This window comes from Diadema setosum, unplaced genomic scaffold, assembly GCF_964275005.1.
Source record: "Diadema setosum unplaced genomic scaffold, eeDiaSeto1 scaffold_37, whole genome shotgun sequence".
In the NCBI taxonomy this organism is placed as follows: Eukaryota; Metazoa; Echinodermata; class Echinoidea; order Diadematoida; family Diadematidae; genus Diadema; species Diadema setosum.
Window position 1 is genome coordinate 121,057 of NW_027307663.1, and position 17,593 is coordinate 138,649.

Here is a 17,593-nt window from a genome sequence, read left to right on the forward strand (position 1 = left end):
AAAAAGCTACCAACCAACATAAAGAATATTGTACATTGTGCAAGCTTGTCAAAATCCTATTCATAAATTTGGGCTTAATGAAGGAACATGTAGGTCTAAATGAGCATGTCGTTTTTACTTTATTGCGCTTCACATGCCTCACTATTGTTTTTGTCACAACAGAAAGAGTTCCCAATCTCTAACAGGCTGGAAGCATTCCTAGTGCAGACAAGTTGACCCTCTCATTGAGGGATGGCAACCTCAGCATCAAAATATAGCATGGGATTCATGATTTCAGCCCTTTAAACACAGAGAGAGGGAAAGAATACACCATTACCGGAATTATTCTTCAACACAACTATGTGTGCAATGTATGTAGCCCTGGACTCGCGAGTTATGTTGCACTGGTAGACTCCTACATCTCCAGCAGAGAAATTTTTCATGAGCAGCACAGCATCTGATGACAGAGTACGACTTTGAATGGTCCAGGAGACAGGGTGCATGCTCACATTCAGGAATGGATGATGACACAGTAGCATGACATCCTCTCCAAGCTGTACTTCTTGTGTCTCTTGAGCTGTTCATTAAAGAAACACACATGTATGAACAGGCACATTATAACATGTTTGAAAGACACAAACAGTACTCATGCAAGATATTACTGAACCCTGTACAATCTAAAAACTGAAAAACATATTGATTTAATGCACTGAGTTCATTATGTTATCCCTTTGAAGACAAGTCCTGAGCATACTCGGGCAATTGTCTACATGTATATAGCATATGGGAAATGCATATTAATTGTAGCGAACTCAGCTGTTCTTAACAAGTTAATGATAACTCTCTGAAAAGGAGCTAATAAAATAAATTACCCTCAGTTTAAGGGGAGAAGTCTTAACAAAGCCACATTCCACAGGTCGGGAAGTACATTTTTGGTAATAGGGGAAGGAATTGCAGCAGTTCTAACGTCAGCAGCAAAATAGAAACTCTCGCGTCATATATACCGTGTTCTCTTGGCTTGCATATATATTATTTGCATGGTTTCTGTAAGAGCTGGTCAGCTTTGTGAACAAACTTATACCACCATCCCTAAAAGCAAAGCATTTTTGTACAATACTACATGTATGGATACAGCAACAGGAATCTAATGGCTTAGGCAGTGGTCATTTGGGTTTATTGATCATACTTGATTTGCTTAATACAATCCAGTGTTTCAACTGCGAGAGTTAATTGCTGTCCATTTTATCTTAAATACCTAATACTGGAAATTCTGATCTATTTTATGATTTGTCATTTAGAGATACATTTGGGGTCATTCTTATGGAAGTCTACGGCTTACTGAACAAATGTATTTGTTTTCTCAATGGAATGGCAGAGCACGAAATCTGTTAGGAAGGGGGTGGTTGGCAGAAGTTTTGGATGAGAGGATGGTCTTTATTGCCGTTGATATTTATACAAAAGTGCAAGTCTAGCTCCTCCATTATAGTCTAGTGGGATTTCTGAAAAAGGGCTCTCTAAAAAGGTGTTAGAGGCATTTTTTAGTAAAAGTTGGGAACTGGTCTCTTTTACCTAATTTGAGTAATGCTATGCTGAATCCGAAAAATCTGGTTCCCAAGAGAAATTCACTGATCTTGATCATGCAAATTAGGACTGAAATATGCATATATATATTAAAACACTGGAAGAGTAATTTTTACATTTTTTTTTTCTTGAGAGGCAAGTTGAAGGACAAGTTCACCTTCATATAAATGCACATGTGGATTGAGTGAAGGCAACAATATTAGTAGAACACATCAGTGAAAGTTTGGGGCAAATACAACAATCCATTCAAAAGTTAAGAATTTTTAAATGTATCTGTGCAATCACTGTTGGAGGAGAAGACTACTACAGTGTATGATGTCACATGCGTACAACAATATAAGGAAAATAAAAAGAGAATTTCACAAAACTTGACTTTTTGAATAAAGTGCACATTTCTTCGACATGTTACTGACTTACATTGTATGTTAGGGGTAATATTATTTTGTGTGATAGACTTTAAGGTTTTGAGGGTTAGGAAGAACCTGGTTCCCAAACGAAATTCACTGATCTTGACCATCTAATTTGCATAAACAAAATGGCTGCCCAGCCACAGAAATTGTCAGTTTCAGACACTCATTTTCTAGAAATTCTTTGGAAACGAGCAGAAAACAATTCCTTTGAAATCTTTGCACATAGAATGTGTCACAAATGTACACACTAGTAGTTACGTAAATGTATGATGTACAGTATGCATGGTTGCTTTAATGAGTATGTACACAGGTTGGCCAGATTAATGGAGAGCATTCTATTTGGTATACATGTAGATATAGTACAGTACATACAGGCTGACCAGATTAGTGGAGAATTTTCCAGGTGGTTACAATGTAGCTACAGTACATGCATGTGACAGGAAATACATTATAACTCACTCAATCTAGAATGATATCTCACCCAATCTACAGAGCTACCAAGTCTCACGCATTCTGCGTGAGACTCAAGCATTTAGGGTCTGTCTCACGATCTCACTCATGGCACCCATTTTTCTCACGCATCTGGTGAAGTCTGCAATTTGGGCCAAAAATAAGGAGCATAGCTCAAAGGATTAGAGTGATAGTTGCAATTGAAGGTATACAGGGTTCTCGCCAGGAATTTCTTCACGCTTGTCGGCATTTATGCGCGCTGTTCTGGGGGTGGGTACGGGAGGGGGGTTCCCCCTCCCGCGCGAAGCGCGGAAGCCTTCGCTAATGCTCGATACAACACAGATAAATCGCCGCTAAAATGCCACTAAGTGCGACATTCTCACGGAGATGTAATGAACGTTGTGAGGGGCATATTCTCACAGAAACAATGCAGAAACTCCATACCTTATGTTAGCGGCAGTTCCTAAATAATACCGGTAAATGAAAGAGAAGTAGGTGCCGATGGTGGAGGTTCCGATTTCTTTTAGGCCTTTCCTGTTTCACTGTTGCAATAATTAGCCGCCTCTGCATCGCAACAACGCGCGCCGTGTTGCTTTCTCGCCGTCTGCTCGACCACGTGGTAGGCCTATTGCATGCAGATGCGCGAGAAGCGATCGAGAACTTTCGGGACATCGTTGCACTTTCCTTTCTGGGTATACTGCGGTAGTTTGGCCGTGACATCAAAGAGATATCCTACAATTTTAAATGTAATGATGGTCATTATTCCGACGGTTTGTTTAATCATAAAATGAAACGATTCATTACTGAGTACTTCGAAGGTTTGTAATCGAAAACAACAACACCAAAGGTCGGTACTACAGATGAATGTTCAAAATAAAACTGATTTCGTTCGAAGATTAACAAGCATTTTTTCTTTATTATTTTCCGATCAACGAACCTTCAGAAAGGAATCTATCATCTATCATCGTTATTGTTTCAGAATAAAAAACCTTCAGAATAAGAAAACACCGTTTTGGGGCCGTTGTTGTATTCCGAAATTATACTGGCAGAACATTCGAAATAACAAAACTGATTTCGTTTGGATATAAACGAATATTTTCTCCTTCATAATTTTTCTATTAACGATCATTCAGAATTAAGAATGTAGAGTATTATTTTGCCATTATTCTGTCGGAGTAACGAACCCTGAGGGTAAGTAAACTATAACCGTTTTCATTTCTTCTTTATCGTTTTCCGATTAACGATCGTTCAGAATTAAGAATCTAAAGTATTATCGTTATTCTTTCGCAGTAACGAACCTTCAGAGTAAAAGAAAACTAACAGTTTTGGGGCCGTCGTTTTATTCTGAAATTTCACTGACGGAAACGTTCGAAATAACAAAACTGATTTCGTTGTGAAATGAACGGACATTCTTTAAAATCATTTTTGGATTAACGAACCTTCAGAATAAGGAATATAGCATTGTTTTATCATTAATCTGTCGGAGTAACGAACCCTAAGAGTAAGAAAAGTGCAACTGTTTTTTGGGGCAGTTGTTTTATTCCAAATTTCACTGGCAAAACATTCGAAATGACGCACTGATTTCGTTTTGAAATTTACGGACATTTTTCTTTATTCAATTTTCGGTTAACGAACCTTCAGAATAAAGAATCTACAATTTATTATTTCATCATTACTACTTCTGTCGGAATAACAGACCCTTATAGAGTACGAAAACACGCTGTTTTGTGCCGTCGTTTTATTCCGAAATTTCACTGACAGAAACGTTCGAAATAACAAAACTGATTTCGTTGTGAAATGAACGGACATTTTTTCTTAATCATTTTTTTTTTTTTGATTAACGAACCTTCAGAAGAAGGAATCTAGCATTATTTTTTCATTAATCTGTCGGAGTAACGAACCCTCAGAGTAAGAAAACTGCAACTGTTTGGGGGCAGTCGTTTTATTCCAAAATTTCACTGGCAAAACGTTTGAAATGACGCACTGATTTCGTTTTGAAATTTACGGACATTTTTCTTTATTCAATTTTCGGTTAACGAACCTTCAGAATAAGAATCTACAATTTATTATTTCATCATAACTACTTCTGTCGGAATAACAGACCCTTAGAGTACAAAAACACGCTGTTTTGTGCCGTCGTTTTATTCCGAAATTTCACTGGCAGAACGTTCGAAATAACAAAACTGATTTCGTCGTGAAATGAACGGACATTTTTTTCTTAATCATTTTTGGATTAACGAACCTTCAGTATAAAGAATCTAGCATCATTTTATCATTAATCTGTCGGAGTAACGAAAAAAAAATGAACCTTGGTGGCGATAACTGATGCTGGTGTAGAGAAAAACAAAGACAGCTCGCTCAAAAGATGCTTCCTTCTTTCAGTTTATTTTCTCCCCAGTCATTCTTATCGTTCTCCTCCCATGAACCCCTGCCATGCACGGACGATGAACAAAACAAAATGTTACCGACGCTGCAATGAAAAAAAAAGAAAGAAACACGTCCTCGAAGCAAATTATCTACACTTTTCAAGTTGAAAAAATTGATGTTCGTAATGAAGACTAAAAAAAAAAGCACGACCTCAAGCAGTGGGGAAACTTGATATCATGGCTTGTGGAAATTTCCACGAAAGCCAGGTGTCAGATAAAGAATGTCGCGCGTACTGCCACCTTGCTTCAGTAGTCGTAAACAGCGTGTACATAGCATGTAAACCAACTGGGAATATTGATGAATGATCAGCCATTTATTTTCTGCCCATGAAGGCCCCCAACCCACCTTTTAACAAACCAACCCAGAAGCACGTGGAGCATTACGTACGTTGAACTTGAAAGACCATCATGACAGAATTACTATAAATTTCGGCCCGGAGAAGGAAAATGGAATATTCACGAATGACGTTTACAAATCCATGGAAATTGAAAAGGCTAAAATGGAACGCATGGCTTTTTAGATTTAAAAAAAAAAATAACCCACTGAAACTACCAAAACCTAAATAACAATTTGCATTTGCTTACTCCATCGCACGTTCTTTTTTCTTTTCTTTTTTTTTTTAACGAAAAATGGAGTTAATTTTCTCTCTGCGGCAATGCTTTGAACGCATCTAATTTTGCATCACTGCCGATGGCCAACTTCCTAAAGAATTGATACGAATCCTTTCAAATATACGAAACAAAGTCTAAAAATCCTGGATCCTGGCGGTGAATTTCGATGGTATTATAAATCCTGCTCACTATCAAAATTTAATCACCTGTTCCTTGCGCCATTTTACCAACCAACTGTAACTGTTCCTGAAAATTTCATCCTAATCTGTTCCCAAAATTTGACTTATTTTGCGAATAGAGAGACAGACAGGCAAACAAACTAACAAACAAACCAAAGCAGCCAAAAAAAAAAAAAAAAAAAAAAAATACAACCTTTGGCGGAGGGGGGCATGCATTTCATATCGTTTGTTTTTGCGTAACCCGACAACAAGCGTGACAACAAGCGAGCACGTGTCAGCCTTCCTCAGCCTCCTTCGGCCTCCGACCCTCTCTTTCCGTCCTCTCTCTCCCTCTCACAATACACTGTACCGTTGTACACGCAGGCAGCTGTAAGTGGCCGGCTGGGTGTTTGTGCATGTGTGTGTGGATCCCAAATCAGAGCGCATGCGAGTGAGCAAGTGTGTGATGTGGTGTGTATCAGCTATGTCGCTCTGTTGAGCCGCGTTGTTGCGATCGGTGCGGTGACTGCGTAGATAAATTTTTGCGCTTGTATAAGTATGTAAACTGCTGCTGCTTTCAACATCTAGCTTCTTTTCTAGCCAGATAATTAAGACTGAAAAAGGCGAGAAATTGGTCCGAACTTAGCTCGTCATGCAAGTTACCCTTGTCGGCAAGTTCACGCGTGGTGTTACCCTTGTCGGCAAGTTTTACCCTTGTCGGCAATTGCTTCTTCAAACCGCACGCTTGTCGGGGCCGACAAGGGTGATATACGCTGGCGAGATCCCTGGTATATTTCCCTTTTGCTTTTCAAAATTAGTAAAAAATAGTCACTTAAGTATGCACCAGATCCCATCATTAAGAGCTAATAATTCAAAAAAGCTCCCTACCATGGGAGGGGGACACCCTCCTCGTTCGCGTGCGCATGCGCGCGAGCGCCGCAACGCCGAGTCATACAAATCTCACTCATAAAAGTTTCTTGAACTTGGCATCTCTGAATCTAGAATGTTCTAGGAAGTGCTTACATATTTGGCTGAGTGAGGCCCTGTAGCCCAATGTGATTGGCATTATTTTTGGTAGGCTGTTATGCACATAGCTATGCAGTGAGTCAGCTAGGATTTCTGGAACAGTCTTGAACTTGCAAGTATGTGCAAGTAGGTAGAAGAATGTGGCCCCAGGTTGGAGAAAATTACAGAATGTTCAAGAAAGGGGTGAATGGATAGTATAAAAGCCGGAGAAATTCTGCAGTAGGTAGAGTACCCAACACCTCTGCTCTGAGAGTTACGTTACTTCTGGCTCTGAAGCGACTTGTTATAGTCAGTCCTGTGTTACCTGCTGACCTGCTACGTTTGTGGAGATAGGGCCTGGGAGACATTTTGCCTGCATAGAATCAATTTGCCTACATTGGAAATAGACTCCATGTTTTTATATCAATGGACATGATTATGGCAAAGCTGTGACGGGCTGGATTCCTAGCTGGACATTGTTGTGTGGATCATCATTCAACGCATCGACTGGACGTGGTCGTCATAACTTTCGGATTCTGCACGCTTCGCTGTGAACGTACAGTTTGTATACCCTGGATCTATAACGTGGAGTATTGTCACCTGCGCCTCTGGAGTTCCGTCGGAGGAATCATTCAACGGTGCATCAAGGATCATTCATCTGTGCATCGAGCATCGTACTTGGACATTTCCAAGGGATTACATGGACCTTGTGATTTGAGATTTGGCTGTAATGCGTGTAAGTGATTCCATTACTGATTTATAATTTCTATTGATCATTATTGTACTGATGTGAAAACTGATTACGAGTCAGTACCCACAATATCCCTGTCAATAAACCGCCTGAACATTAGTTGTTTCTTTTGTGTGATCATTCTCAGAGTGATTTTGGCTGTAACAAATGGAAATAGCAATTTGAAGGAGGAATGTTTCTCAGGTGGTAAATAGTATATTTTATTTATAATTATGCAAATTAGGACTGAAATATGCAGATATATCATTATTTAACACTGAAAGAGTAATTTTTACATTTTGTTTTTGTTTTTGAGAGGGAAGTTAAAAACACTAAAATAAGTAGACTTTAAGGTTTTGAGGGTGGGATAAAAACCAGAATCCCTTCTCAGTGGTATCAAAAGAAAAGCAAATATTGTAATTGGTATGCAAATCATATGTACATAGGCTTCATGTGAGTTTTATGTGCATGCAGTTCATCCAATAGCCTATATACCCCAGTGGGATGGTTTTCTTTTTTTTTTTCAAATCCTCTAAAAGGTCCTTTTGGATTTCTTTTTTTTAGAATTCAAGTTAGGAACCTGAAATTGATTGTGCTAGGGAAAGAAAGGGTCTTCTTTAACACCTAATTTTCATAATACGTACAAAATGGCTGCAATATTGCCATAAAATTGTTATTTCCATGAAAAATATTTTCTAGTACAGGGCAATTCCACAGTAACGGTAGGACATTCAGACAGAATTTTCACAGTTAAAAATGTACTCTAAGAAAAGTTTGATGGATACAGCATTTTAAACTTTAGAGATGTATTACCAGAGCCAAAGACTATAATTTCCACCAAAATTTTTGTCATACCTGCTAAAGAGTAATATGCATATTAATGAGGTCGGTAACGGAAGGACATCAAATGGACATGGGTTTTCAGGCAAATTAGTTTTTATCGAAACTCTGTGAAGTTTATGGAGCTATTTTAATTTATTGGTATAGAGTTTAATTGCCATAGTTTTAGATATAATGGAATATATTTGACTTTCAAATATGTTTACTTATTTTTTCATTAGACCCTGTAATGTCCGTGTGTGTTTGGTAACGGAAGGACGGTAACGGAAGGACATGCAGATTGTCTGTGTAAAGTGTATGGGGAAGATGGGTTATGGTTAGTTTTTATTAAACCTCTCTAAGGTTAATAATTTTTTTCATATCTGGCAGGTATACAGTTTGATCCAAATAGTTTTAGCTTTACTTTTATGTATTTAACTTTGAAACATGTCAACTGGTAATTTCTAATTACAATATTGTTTTCATCAATATATGGTAACGGAAGGACAAAGAGCTTTGTGTGCATACAGTGAAGGATGTTATTTCCAACTTTAATGTTAATCCTTGTAGTCCCATGTGATATTTTTTCTTTCTTTTGCTCAATCCCCCAAATAGCCAAATCTTATGGACCCATTTCACAGTTTGGGGGGGGGGGGGGGGGGTCTTGGGGGCTTATCCCCAGGGCGCCCCCCCCCCCCCCCCCCGATCTCTTACACTGTTTGCATAATCATGATTAAAATCTGCACACATCACCCTGGAGAGTAATCTACACGAGACCATCTATAGTTAGATTGTTCAAAATACTGCCAATTCCTAATTATATGAATTGATTATGCAAATTTATTCAATAAATTACATTTTAGCCCATAGAATACTAATGTGAAGCAATTTACGGACATTTTTTGGTGTGGATCCTCATTTTTAGGTATTTAACAAATGTAGTGATAAAAAATTGCAAAATCAATCTCAATTCTTTTATTTTTTATTGTTTCTTGAATTTCTTTTGTATTTCTTTGTTTTTTCCTTCTGTTGTTTTTTTTTTTTCAAAGAAAATTGTCACAGACCACTTTTTAACCATAGATAGGCAAAAGTCAAGTAATCAAAGTGATCAAAAGAAAAAAATTATCAGATGTTTATGAGTTTTATGAAAGAGCACTTTTTGTCTATTTCCCATAGGGTTTGTACACAAAATTACAAAATTAAGCCAATTTTGGGTCGACCTGCATTCAGGAAAGAGGTTTGGCTTCATTTGTTATTTGAATTTAGTCAGGGGTACTTAGAGTAGGTTCTGACACATTTGTGTTCTCATCTTAGGGACATTAAATAGCTAAAAACAGACTCTAAGTCCTTCCGTTACCACAACTGTCCTTCCGTTACCAACTTCGGTAACGGAAGGACATTTTTAATTTATTTATAATTATTAAAAGAGGAGGGGTTTCGTGGATGGATGGGTGCCAAGTTATAGGCCTACCTAAACTTGCTTTGCACTGAAAATTTTATGGTTTTTATATTACTATTTTTGATAAAATATTAAAAAGACCTCTTTTTGTGGTAACGGAAGGACAAAATACAAGGTCATCTTCAGGAAGTCACTGAAGCATAACAAATCATGGAAACCGTAAAAATATCAAATGAACTGTTTCTTTCATATTTACTAAGTTCTAAACATAACAATTCATAACATTTATTTCTCAAATATTGAATACAGGCCATGCTACATTTGTATTATAATTCATGCATTTTTGAAAATTAATTAGGTCAGTTAAACAATTGAAAAATTGACCTCAAATATGTTATAAAACTAAACATTTTACTAAAATCCATAAAATTCAAACTTTAAAGGAGAAGTCCGGACGATTTTGAATGAATTTCACCATAATCTACATAAATCAAGGACCATAATGACTACAAATTGTAAGTTTCATTGAAAAATACCCTCCCAACTCGTCACAATCGATTTTTTAGCATCACTAATTTTGAATCGTAACTGTTCAATTTCTGTACGCCGGCGAGAAAGATCACGTGACTGCGTGACGTATTAGAATCACATTGCTTTTTGATTAGAGCGTCAGCTGGCTCGGGGAGCCCTGCTTGAGCAACGGCAACACGGGCCGAGCAAGCAGTAGCGTTCCGCATGGTTCCAGCGCAGCGGATGCACGCGGCATGATCGAAAATGCCGATGTGTGAGCGTTTGGGTGTTCTTATAAACTGGGCGATGGCCAGAAGAAGAGTTTTTTGCCATTCCGAACCCAGAAAATGAGCGGGAAAGGTGTGCAAGATGGCTCTCCAATATTTTAATTGACAAGTTTGTCGTCAAAACTTACAAATACTACTCGATGCAGCCTCGTCATACTCCCCATCGGCGGCGTAACTGCAACCAGCAGCCCCATACGCATAATGTAATGGGGCTGCGCACTGTAGCATTCAGGATCATGATAAGGTAGTATCGCGGATAAATATCAACTGAAAATCGAAAAATTTCTTCAATTTCAGACTTACCACTGAAGTCGAAGTATTGACAACAGGCTTCGGGCAACACTTGGTTCTGCCAATAGTCCCTTTCTGTTTGAATTAATGACTTAATGTGACTCGGTCGAGAGGAACCTGGGAGAGCTACACTGAATTGACGGCCAGCGCATAACCGGAGATGTGTGCGCACAGAGATGTCTCTTTGTGTGTGCGCCTGTGCTGGACGTCAATAATTCAGTGTAGCTCTCCAAGGTTCCTCTCGACCGAGTCACATTAAGTCATCAATTTGAACAGAAAAGGACTATTGGCAGAACCAAACGTTGCTTCAAATTGAAGAAATATTTCAATTTTAAGTTGATATTTATCCGCGATGCTACCCGATCGTGATCCTGAATGCTACAGTACGCAGTCCCATTACGCTATGTGTATGGGGCTGCTGGTCGCAGTTAGCGGTGGCGGTACTATGATGAAGCTGGCGCTGGCGTTTCTTCCGCGGTTCAAGTTATACTGTCGTAATTTACCACCGTCAGACATATTCAACAGTCTCAGACAACAAGAGAGGCAATAATTCTGAAATTGACAGACTGATTTCAGATTGTTTACACTCAGAAGTTGAAAAAAACGATCGCGGATTGTGATAGCATTTGGCAGCAGCAGACGTACATGTATGCCTGATCACTCTGATGACAACAATAGCCAATGAATTGTAAATGATGGGGTGGACACTAATAAGTACGGCAGTATTACAAAACATATGATATTTCAATAAAATGAAAATGTTATAACATTGCAATTATTTTACATGAATCTTTGACGGATTTTATATAGATATATACTGAAGATCATTTGAATAAAGGAATACAGCATTTGGCAACAGCATTTGGCAACAGCACTCCTAAAACAGTGTACGGACTCCTGCGGTAGCGCCAACTAGGCAGACCTCAGCAGGCATGCAGATACCGCGCCGCAGTCAGCAGTGCGATGGGAGATTGATTCGTAGCTGGGCTGCGCTCGCGGTGCTCCGCTGAGGAAAGTGAGTCTGTGATGTCACGCGCAATTGTAATGCATACTGGGACAGACAGTACGAAGGGCTGCTCGCGACGGATTCGAACATGAAGAATTACCTTATTTTTCAAAAAGATCATAGTAATTGTATCTGACGGTCTTTTCTCTTCGGGAAAAGAGTAATAGGTTCATGAAATATTGTTCTTTACACGGGAAACGGCTGATAATCGTCCGGACTTCCCCTTTAAGCTTTCATTTGATACCAAAATTGCGTGGGAAATATGAATTTGAAATTTTAGATGTCATGTCCACTTTGGCGTGGAATTGCCCTACATCGATAATCGCAAAACGAATTGATGAAAACTCTCTCTACTTGATTTATGACTCAACTTTTCATGGGGGGGGGGGGAGTGGAAAATGTCATCGATCAATTCCATTTTGTTCATAAGCAACATTATTGCATTGTTCCAATATGCAAATCTGTACCATCAGCACGGAAATTCTATTTCCCAGTGAACCAGAGCACCACAATTGTCATGCAAATAACTTTCGGTTTTAGTGAGTGTATACAGATACATATATATATATATATATATATATATATATATATATAGAGAGAGAGAGAGAGAGAGAGAGAGAGAGAAATATATCGCAAACATTCGTCTATACATGTATGTTGAAACCGGATAGGTGGTTTTATTCCACACTCTCTTGAGCCATTTTTTTTTCTTGCACGTCAAAGAAAAACACCTTTAATTTCATAACAAACATTACTGATGCCCAAATGAATAAACCAAATTATGTTGTAAGTCCATTAGATGAAATGATATATAAATATATATATTTCTTTTTTTTCAAGACTGGAGAGGATCCATTGGGAAGTGAATCTTGTAGAATAGTCGTGATCACACACTGGCAAAAGATCAAGATCACGGTGCTGTCAGATTGGCAAAATATCAAAAAGTTTAATATCGCAATCTTTGAGATCTTGAAGTTTTACAAGTGCACGTGACTGCAAACTTTCAATGAAACTTCCCACTACAATGTACACCTAGGGATATTGCATCTTATGATGTCATCCCCGCCAAACTTCTCGATCTCTTGCCAGTGTGACCAAACAACAAACGATCGCGAAGACTTCGCGATTTTAAACTTAAATGATCTTTTGCCAGTATGACTGCGCCTTGATGGTAAACTTAAAATAACGATGTTAGAATAGCAGTGAGGGAGAAGAAATGGGGGAAAAAAAAAAAAACTTGTGGTACACATCTACCTATATTTGATCCTTCTACATCTGTTATAAGAATGTAACTCTGAAATTGCCTCGGCCAGTGCAATCTGCGAAATAAAGGGTTCACTCCTTCCTGGTCCTTTTTGTTTTTGTTTTCAATATACTTGGATAACATGCCGCCAGTGATAACTACCAGGTATTGATGCATTGCAATTCATTCTTAACTTGACAACACCACACTCCTTTTTCTGTCTGACTTCGAATTCCTCGAAAATTTATATTGTTATGCGTCTTAACTTAAGAAGTGATACCTTACTTATTAATCTGCTTCCATTGATTTATGTTATTTTCTGCTGATCATTATAATTCTAAATATCAAGCTTAACTTACCACAAACTCAGCTCTCCATGCTACAGAGGCTTCAAAATGCGGCAGCACGCATCATCACACTATCCAAGAAGCACACTCACATCACCCCTATTTTGAGATCACTTCATTGGTTACCAGTCAAAGATCGCATTATTTTTAAGATTTTACTTTTGACTTTTCATTGCATTCAGGGCGCTGCTCCTCAGTATAACATTGACTTACTCCATAATTACATCCCTGCTAGATCTTTACGCTCATCCAACTCCGGTTCTCTGATAATTCTAAGATTCACTACAATATGGGGCACACGTGCCTTTGGCCATGCTGCTCCCACCTTATGGAATAACTTACCTTCAGCCGTAAAGAATTGTTCTTCATCAGACTCCTTTAAAAGCAGTCTAAAAACTCACTTGTTTAAAGCCTCAATTTGACTACTCATTACATGTACTTGATATTTGTATGTCCTTTATCTCCTTCACTTTCTCTTCCTTCCGCGCCTAGAGCACTCTGCAGAGTGGATTTGGCGCTATATAAATCATATCAATTATTATTATTATTATTATGCTTCATTTTAGTCTATATAGAGAAGACACATATATGATAGATCTCACCAGGTCTGATTCAGATCATAGGAATGACATTCTTAGCAAATAGGCCTCTATAGTTTTAAGGGCCACTGGTTTGTGAACATAGTTTGTGAACATAGTTGTTATCAGTCATCTTTAAAGAATAAACTTTTTATTACATTAAAAAGTTGAATCACACTTAGCTAGCTTGTTTGGCACAAAATATGTTCCGCCCATTTTGCTGACAAAAGTAAACTGAACGCTCACAGGAGCAGTTCAACGACAATACTCCTGTATAAAAAAAAGAAAGAAGAAAAACCTGCACACTGTGCCAGACCTGATCTTTCTTCACCAGGAGACAATTTGTGGGAATGTTTTGATCCGACCTGCAACCTGTATTGATGTATCTAGCTCCAATCCTGCAAAGTTGCCTTGAGATGATTTCATGTGCATGCGAAAGCAATGCAGAACGTTTTGATGCAAATGTCACAAATCAGGCCTGCGATGTACAGCAGTGTGTGCATGTCAGCAACTATGAGATGATTCAAACCTTGCATGAATGTAGATTAATACAGCTCGATTGAGAAATAGACTTTTCGACTCCGAATGTTTCTTCGAAAGCCAAAATATGAAGGTGATTTTTCTTTATTACAATTTTTTTCTTTTTTTTTTTCTTTTTTTTATGCGTGAGCCTGCAGAGTGGGTGAAAAGATAGATAAGAAAAAAGACATAAACTATGTTCACAGTTGCCACTTGATTTTACATTCAACTGCAGATTGAAAATAATTTATCCAATGAAAACGACAAAGCACAGGGAAAGATAAAGTGTCCTTGCACTAATCTATAGAGCATTGTATAGTGATGTGATTGCCCGATGACTTATCCTTTTTTCATGATGCCATGATACTGCACACTTGATGGGCAAGTCCAAAATAAGGTCCCCTCAGAAGGCAAAATTTCATCTTTGCTCAATATTGACATGTTTGGTATCATTTTGAAGCTTATGAGTTGAAGTTTTGATTTCCATGGAGGAAAAAATGATATTATGAATATTTATGCAAATCTCAAGGGCTTCATTTGCATAAATGCGAAACACAGCGTCACGTATGGGACATCTATGAAATTAATATTTTTTCAAAGGAAAGCAAATGATATTTGATTAATACGTGGACATAAGAAGTTCATCAAATAGTTTAACTTGGTATGAAAATTTAGGGATTATGCGAATGATTATGCAAATAAGCTTGTGTCCTATCATGAGATGTCCCATACGTAACAAATTGAGGTCATTTTTTTAGGTTTTTTCTAAAATGAAGGTTATTTGAATGCCCTTTTGGAAAGTTCTAATTTATTGTTTAGAGAAGTTAAATACCATAGAAAGAAGAAAAAATAGTAAAAGAAATATTTTTTATTAGGCAATGAAATAATGTAACGTATGGGACAAATGCGTTACGTATGGGACATCCTCAATACATACATGTATTGCATGTGAATGCATGTAGCTAGCTGGGAAGGTCTCTCAGTACACAAATAGTCAATCATCCTGAAGAAAGCATCCCAACTTTGAAAAAAATATTGAAACAATACATGTACTTGACTGAACAATTTTCAGAAAGGGTAGGGGGAGATGGCAAAATACACAATTGAAATCAGCATTAAAGGGATGGTATAGTTTTGTAAAAATGGGGATTCAGTTTTCAACAGTTTACGAGATGATTGGAAACCAATAAATATGAATTATTAAAGAGCATACAATTCTAAGAATTTGATGGAGATCCAGTTTGAAATGACTAAGATATCAAAAAACAAACAAATACAAAGTAAAATGAAGTGGTCCTAATAAAAAATGTGACCTACCTTTAGTTAGGACATCACGTTTCTGGATATCTCAGCCATTTCAAAATGGATTTTTGTCATGTTAACTTTGAATTCCTCTTAGAATTGTATGCTATTTAAATGTTTCATAAAAGAAGTGCTAATTATCTTGTAAAAGTTGAAATCAGAATTCCCATCTGAACCATAACTATACAGTCCCTTTAAGTAGAGACCTCTGACTTAAAGGGTACTGAAACCGAATACACAAGCAGATTGAAAAATTGCAGTTCAACTACTAGTATATTGGGTACTGTTCACCACACAATGTAGAGCTCTAGCTACTACATTGTAGATGCATTGTATAACACACTCATGTGATGGTAATGAAGATGTTACTTCAAATTAGTGTTTTTTGTATAATTTTTTTTTTTTTTTATTGCAAGTGATAAACAAATTGCCCTTATTCAGTTTTCAGTGGTAGTCACGACAAAATTCATGGGTATACATACTGAGGAGTGACTCGAATCAATGACCTGATTGCTAGACAGACATATATCTACTCGATTACTGGGGTTCCACGCAGCAGGTATTGCATATCTATTAAGATTAATATTTCTTGTGTCAAGTTGTTTTTTATTGAAACTGAATGGCAAACTGCCCTTCATCAATAAAAGTAAACACTTCAATACTATTCAAACTTTTAGTAGTAACTATCCTGATCAAAAATACAGGGCATCCTACATACTCAGGTTGGTCATAAAAATATAGGATATGATTAAATATGATTATGATGGTATTTGGAGAATTTTGTTCCCTTGACAATCTGGATCAGTATTTGAATAATTTCAACTAATTCTACCTAAATAATAATGCAAAAATTTATGGGTATTTTGCAAAATCATTTTGCAAAATACACATAAACATGGTTCTCAACACACTAAACGAATGGGGGACAAAGGGCATGCATACTCAGGTTGGTCATAAGAATATATAAATATGATTGAATATGATTATGATGGTAAACATTTGGGGAATATTGTTTCCTTGACAATCTGGATCAGTATTTTAGTAGTTTCAATTGATTTTATTTCAATAATTATGCAAAATATCCATAAACATGGTTCTCCACACACTTAAAATGAATGGGGGACAAAGTGTCCCATAAGTAACACGTCATGTCTGTCTTTAATTAGAACCTGTAATTAGAGCTTTTTGCCTCATGACATGAAACTTACCTCTAATAATCTTGAGTGTTGTGACTTTCATCACAGTGAGTTATAAGTTGTAGAATCAAATACTTTCAGAGAGTTCAGAGGTTGAAAAAAAATGTTCAAAAAAAAATTTTTTTCTGGTCCCATACGTAACAGCACATATTTTATCTTCTAGAATATAATTGTGAGGGTCAATTTTCTCCATTTTTTACATGATTATACTTCTCCTAGATATAAATCACAATGATAAAGTTCAATATGATCAAAGGCCATTAACACTATTTTTCAGGTCATAAAAATCTCTGAATGTCCCATACGTAACGCGCGCGTTATCTTGGACTTGCCCTGATAGCAAGACCTTGTTTTTGGTGAAAAATATGCATATGGAAATATATGCAATATAGAAAATGGGTAAATATTTGCTCTTTATGCAAATGAGATAATAGAGGTGTGTTGTTTAGTTTATAGTTGCAGTTAATTTTTGTAACTCTTAATCACACCAGGAATCATGAACAGGTCTTGATGTAATAGCTGTTATGAAACATATTCATATATTGTGCCAGTGCGTTGTAGAATCTCGAAACCTGGCTGGTCTACGGCTTCTTGAATACCAATTTGCAAATATATTTCCGTAAGTGTTATTCAGTTCTTCTTTAAATATTGATTGATTCCAGTGCCATTGACATTTTGCCCTGCATATGTCCCCCTTCCCCATGCCATTCACCCTCAGTCTCAACGCCCATTGAAAAAAAAAAAA

General features: G+C 37.3%; 1 long non-coding RNA gene across 1 annotated transcript in view; it reads right to left on the minus strand.

The window, feature by feature from the left end:
* LOC140245814 (uncharacterized) overlaps positions 1-17,593 on the minus strand; it is a 35,345-nt gene that overhangs the window by 13,523 nt on the left and 4,229 nt on the right. The window contains exon 2 of the long non-coding RNA XR_011902379.1: positions 317-556. This is a non-coding gene — a long non-coding RNA (uncharacterized lncRNA). The remainder of the gene's footprint in view (positions 1-316; positions 557-17,593) is intronic.